Raw genomic sequence first — 7,314 nt, forward strand, 5'->3', positions numbered from 1 at the left:
AATCATTTGGATGTGTTTATATGTTTCAGCTCATCTCCAGCTTTTAGCTGTACTGCACATAACTCTTTCAGCAATTCAAAAATTCCTCCTCACTGCAAGAAGAGCATTTGTTGAATTGCTAGTGGAGGTCAGTGAGAAAGAGAAGCCAGTAGATACTGTTTCGGATGCGGGTAGAACAGTGAGCAACTCACACACTTTGGTTTCCAGCTGTAGAGCCCCTGCAGCAGAGCATTTGGGTGACGTCTTGGCAGCATACTCGCTCAGCAATGCGACACCACTCTTTCGTTCCTGTTAGGGTTTCCAATCGATTCTCCCCACTCAGTGATGCACCCACTCAGAATCATTTTGAAAGAGCCTTGGTCATAGGTGATTCTATTGTAAGGAATGTGTAATAGAAACTCCAGCCACCATTGTTAAATTAATTCCCAGGGCTCGAGCGTCTGACATCAGATCAAATTTAAAAGTGCTGGCTTATGCTAAATGTAGATTTTCTAAAATTGTTATTCATGTTGGCAGTAATGATGTCTGGCTTTGCCAGTCGGAGATCACTCAAGATACTGTTAATGAGATGTGTGAACATGTAAAAACGATGTCAGACACTGTAATATGCTCTGGCCCCCTCCCTGCTCATCATAGTGACGAGGTTTATAGTAGATTAGTGTCACTGAACGGCTGGATGTCTGAGTGGTGTCCGGAGAATAGCATAGGATTTATAGACAATTGGAAGAGTTTTAGGGGTAGACCTGACCTGCTAAAGAGAGATTGACTATATTCCTCCAGGCAGGGTTGGGAGGGTTACTTTTTAAATGTATTCCACTACAGATTACAGAATACATGCTGTAAAATGTCATTTGTAACGTATTTCGTTAGATTACTCAAGGTCAGTAATGTATTCGAAATACTTTGGATTACTTCTTCAGCACTGGTAGATTTTTTCACTTGTTTTGACTATAAAAACTCAGCCAGTACAATAAGACAAAATACACGTTAAAAATACATTCTCTGAAAAACCTAAATATCTTATGCGATGTTGTTTCTAAAACAAGATAAATCTAATTGATCTTGTTTTAAGGATTTTTTGATATTTTTACAGGAAAACAAAAAAATTATCAAGAATATGATGTTTGACCTAATATCAAAGGTCTTACTAGAAAAAAAGAAATGATGATCCAACGTGACTTTTCTTGATAAAAAATATGATCGTGCCTGGTAACGTGCATGTAAAATGGCTAGAAATAGCATTTTAGCTTAGGGTAAAGCTGACAATTTATACAAGGTTTATTTCTATTTCTTCTGCTCCAAACTTACTTCAAACTTACTTCTCTGTCTGCTCGTATGAATGTAACACATCATAAGAAAGTGTTTCACCGCTGCTTAAACGCTCTTTGGATCGCATCACTTATATGTATAAATGTTTTCCATCTGAAAGGACTAAATATTAAATGAAACAAATGACAATAAAATGCAAAGTAATCTCTTCAGTAATCAAAATACTTTTTGAATGTAACTGTATTCTAATTACCAATGATTTAAATAGTGGAATACAGTTACTTATATTTTGTATTTTAAATACGTAATCCCGTTACATGTATTCCGTTACTCCCCAACCCTGCCTCCAGGGAAGGTGCTGCTCTCCTCTCTAGTAATTTGGCTCATAGTCTTAATAGTGATAGTATTTGACTAACTGGAGCCAAGGTCAGGAAGCAGACAAACTTGTTAATCCGAACGTCTGCTAGCTGCCTTGAGATGTTACACAGGTCACATAAACTACAACACATAGAGACAATATCACCTAGATATCATATAGAGACTGTGTCTGTTCCCCAAACTACCAAACACAAACCCCTCACTAAGTCATTTAGAAAAAAATCTGATGAAGTTCAAACTTGAAAAAACAAAACAAAACTACAAATTTGAAGATAAACATTATATAACGGTAGGGCTACTAAACATCTCTTTCAACCAAAGCACTAATTGTAAATGAAATTAGTACAGGTCATAGTTGGATGTGCTCTGCTTGACTGAAACCTGGCTTAAACCGGATTAATATATTAGTTTAAATTAATCTACTCCCCCAGGTTATTGTTATAAACATGAGCCTTGCCTGAAGGGTCGAGGAGGAGGTGTTGCTACAATTTACAGTGAAGTTTTTGGTGTTACTCAGAGGACAGGATATAAGTTTAAGTGTTTTGAACTAATAATGCTTAATGTGACACTGTCAGATATAAATAAAAAACATCTCTGTCGTCTTTTGCCCTTGCTACAATATATAGATCACCCGGGCCATATTCAGATTTCCTTACTCAAATTTGCAAATCTTCCTGCAGATCTTGTAGTTCCTATAGATAAAGCTTTAATTGTTGGTGACTTCAACATTCACATAGATAACAAAAATGACACATTGGGATTAGCAATATTTCGATATTATCAACTCTCTTGGAGTCAGACAAATTGTGACAGGACCAACTCATCGCCATAATCATATGCTAGATTTAATTCTGTCATATGGAGTTGATGTTGATACTATAGAAATACTACCGTAGGGCGATGACACCTCAGATCATTACCTCATCTCTTGTTTGCTGTGATCAGCTAATGTTACTCAATCTACACCATGCTATCGTTCAGGTAGAACTATTCTTTCGACCACTAAAGATAGCTTCAATAATAATCTTCCAGAATTGCCTCACGTACTCAAAAACGTCTAGAAGAACTTGATGTAATAAAAGAAAATATAAATACAGTCTTCTCTAGCACTCTTGATAGTGTCACCCCCCCTTCGATTAAGAAAATGAAAGAAAAAAGTTACAATGGTACAATGATCACTCTCATGCTCTCAAGAGAGCAGCACAGAAAATGGAGCGCAAGTGGAAGAATACAAAATTAGAGGTATTTCACAGTGCGTGGATGGATAATGTCTGTAGCTACAGACAGGACTAAAAGCTGCCAGGTCAGCATATTTTAGCAAACTCATAGAAAATAACCACAACAATCCTAGGTGTTTATCCAGTACTGTGGCTAAATTGGTTAGGAATAAAGCATCAACTGAACCAGATATTCTTTCGCAGCACAAACATTAATGACTTCATGAATTTCTTTACTGATAAAATAGAAATCATAAGAAATAAAATTGGAATTATGCAATCAACTGTAACTGCACCTCAGAAAACACTGCACCTCATAAATTTCCTCACAAGCAACTTCAATCCTTCGCTGTCATAGGTCATGAAGAGCTAACAAAACTTAGCAAAAAATCAAAAGCCACAACATTGATGTTAGATCCAATAACAACTAAGCACTTAAAAGAGGTATTCTCTGTAATCTCAGAACCTCTTGTTAATATTATTAAGTCCTCGCACTGTTCAGGATGCAGACACACTCACTCAGTTTAAGTATAGACTAAAGACTCATCTTTTAGCTAAGCATACACCTAATTTATCCTTCAACTCACAATTAGGCTGCTTTAGTTAGATCTGCCGGAACCAGAAACTTTTCTCATAATCTATAACTCTGCAATAAATTGAATGGCATCTACGCTAACATTATTAACATTATTAACTATTTGTTTCCCTGTCTCAACCCTGGTATTCATACCCTGAGGCTGGCCAGATCCAGCTCCGTTCCTGCTTGGTGTCGAACTCCACTGCTACGTGTTGCTGAGTGACGATGACAGACTACAGCCAGTGCTAGCCAGACATCACTTTGGTCTTTTACGATGGACTTCAGAGGTTGAACTGATGCCAACTCCAACTGTAAGACATTGGATTCTTCATATGCCACTGCCTGAAATTTGGACTTAGGTTGAACCCCACCGAACCTCACCGAAATGATCTGCTGGTTGAACTGCGATGCACCTCACTGATCTCTGCCTGCGTCACCTTTGTCTATTGATGGACTACACTCTTGAAATGGAATACATAGACTATCAATTAATTGCCAACAAATGCCTTCATCAGCCAACTAACAAAGGACAATGCAACTATGTGAACTTCTGCAATTAATCCAGGAAGGACTTCAAATACATTAGTCATTAATCTTACAGTTCATACAATATCTTTGTTGAAACACTGGACCTTAACACAGAGTTTAGAAATTTTAAACCATGACTTGCACTGCACACAATGCTGTTTGGCCAGAGGAGAACTGGCCCCCACACTGAGCCTGGTTTCTCCCAAGGCTATTTTTCTCCATTAACCAACATTTAATGGAGTTTTTTGTTCCTTGCCACAGTCACCTTCTGCTTGCTCACTGGGGTTCTAAATACAATTATTATTTTATTATTTAATGATTTATTTTTATACACAATGTACAGTCATATTTAATCAAACTACACAATGATGACTCTAAGACTTTATCGATATTACAGTTTCATTGTCTGTTAAACCAAGTGTTTCTGACAGAAATGATCATGTTTTACAAATATATGACAGTTTTTTGACAGTAAAAAAAAACAAAACAAAACAACCTTTACTAATCCTATAAGTGAACCTCAAAAAACATATTTAATTAATAAAAAAAGTATGTCATGACCCCTTTAAGCAAAAGTATCAGGGCTCTAAAGGGGCTTCCACATGACTCGCGACAACGCTGCCAAATACATTGAAGTCTAAGGAGTGTAGTGTCAAAGTTCAAAGAAATGTGGCATTCAAAGTTCAAACAATTTTAACTCTGACCCCGTTGCCACTGACTGACCTTTCAAAGCATCAGCCAATGATTACCGGACAATTTGCTTATATGCAGTATGTCTGTCTTTAAGTGACAGGTCCAACTTTACACCAAAGTGTCTTTCAAACATGTTTTTGCCTCATGATGCCTTTTAGAGTGCAAAGCAACAGAAGTATTTAAAAACTGTCAAAATTCATGGAGATATTTTATGTCTCATAATTCATTTTATTTAATATTTACATTATAATTTCTGACCATCCAGAGACCACAGTTATTGAAATAATTACATTCACCAAAGACCTTAAAGGATAGGTAACCCTAACCCTAACCCAAAAATGTAAATGATCTCATCATTTACTTACCCTCATGCCATCCAAGATGTGTATGACTTTTTTTCTTCTGCAGAACACAAACAAAGATTTTTAGAACAGTATCTCAGTTCTGTAGGTCCATACAATGCAAGTCAATGGTGACCAAACCTTTGAAGCTCCAAAAAGCATATGAAGGCAGCATAAAATAATCTATATGAATCCAGTGGTAAAATCCATGTCTTCTGAAGCAAGGGGGTCAAAAGGCTGATTTACACTGCCGCTGAGAGCAACGTTGAAGCTCTAAGTCATATGAAAGCCAGTTATCCATGATAGAAATTTAGGGTTGAATGAATCTGTTAATATCATTTAGTTTTGATGTGCCCTATTATAAACCACACATTATAATAAAATAATAGCAACTCATGACTCTTTTCTCTTTTTAAGTAATTTTGCACAATGACCATTCAACCCTGTAACATTTAAAATGTTTTGGGGTTAAAATGCAAAAATGGCTTATAACAGCCTTACTGTTAAGGCATTGCACCCCGCCACAAATCTTGCAGTCATTGAGCGCGTTTATAAGACACTGATTGTGCTCAATAACCAGATATTGGGAGGTCGTGTAAATGCCTTAATGGTTTTCCTATATCTGGGTAAGGCCATAAACGGTGTAAGCATAAACCGATTGGCACAACATTTTTTTGCCCACTTCCCCAATTTTGCTGTGCATGTAAACACATTTTATTGACTTATCCAAAGTGTGCATACTGCATACCTGTTCACATTTTGATATCAAAAGCAGAGAAAAATTTGATGATTTCAAATCTCATGTAAACATGGTTTTCTTGCATTGTCAAATGTTTAAAAAAGCGTATTTTTGGTAGGCTAATATAACTATAAACCTTGAAATACTGATAATGCCTGTCAAACGTACTTCTGTTTGCACCATGTAGTCAAAAAGACTTTGATTATGTTACTCTCCGAAATATGATGTAAAAAAGCCATTTACGTTATACACTGTAAAAAATTACTGTAAATTTACAGCCAAATTCCTACAGCAATCTACTGTGATTCTTAAATACAGTAGTTTGCTGTTAAAAAATGTTGCATTCTGGGAGATCAAGAGCAGGCTCACTGTGAAGTGATTAGTTTTACGGTAAATAGCTGTTCTATGCAAGGCATTAAGGGCAAATGAACATTTAAAATCGTGATATCATCTTGGTGAAAGCTATAGTGACATTTTGAAATGTATATTTTAACCCCACCTCTGTTCTTTATCATCACACATCAGCCTTCACTTGTCTGTCTAATGAGAAGTCAAATAAATAAAAAAAATCAACCTTTGAAGCAATGTACATATTAAATGTACAATTTTGCCAGGATTGAACAGTGTATTTTTAATGAAAAAACAAAAAACTACAACAACCTGTTCACAGTAAAATAACAGTATAGCACTGCATTGTGGGTTATAATGGTGAAATACCCATAAGCCTTTGCGCTTGAATAAGTATGTATGCTTTGGCAATGCATTGGGGCTACAAAAAAACAAACAAACAAAAAAAACATGTACAAAAGTTTTTATTCAGACTTAATAGAAGTCTTAGTTTAATTAGTGTTGTTGTTTTGTAATCAATAGTTGTGTTTTGTTTGAAGTCACCATTATGCTGATTAGTGTTCTCTTGAGCTGGCACCTTGGACCTTTATTATGTTCTTCCAGCCAGTCAGTTTGTGTTTAAGTGAAACACAAGTTGTTGCACTGTGCTACTTGGAAGATAAAACCTAAGGTCAGACTGAATGTCATTATGTGTGGCAATAGTAGTGCATTACACACAAACGCAAAAACACTAAAGGATATTAGAGCAAATTGATAACTGCATATTTAGTGTTTGAGGGAGGTGTGATGTTGGATGGGTCAAGAAAGCCAATTGCACCACCTTTAGTGAGCTGCTGGCACCCCCCTTTACATGGTGCCCCGATGCATTGCATAACATGCATAAATGGGTTTTGTGCCTTTGCAAGTCACACACAGAAATCAACTCTCGGCATACAAAACGCAACAATGGTGACAATTAACAAACATACTTTTACATAAAAAAGTAAAAGCTGAACATTAAAATACAAGTAACTTAGACTACAACAAAAAACAATGTCAAAATAAACCAGCAAATAGTAAAAAATCGAAGTAAATTCTTCATGCTACAGTGCATGCTGGGAACATAGCTGTTAATTTCAACAACAATAGACAGTATGTAATTTAACAGCAATATGCTGCTAAATTGCAGTTGTATACTGTAGCTGTCAAAAACAGTATCTTGCTGTTCATTTCAAGAATGGTAAC

Source organism: Myxocyprinus asiaticus, chromosome 15, assembly GCF_019703515.2.
Source record: "Myxocyprinus asiaticus isolate MX2 ecotype Aquarium Trade chromosome 15, UBuf_Myxa_2, whole genome shotgun sequence".
NCBI lineage: Eukaryota > Metazoa > Chordata > Actinopteri > Cypriniformes > Catostomidae > Myxocyprinus > Myxocyprinus asiaticus.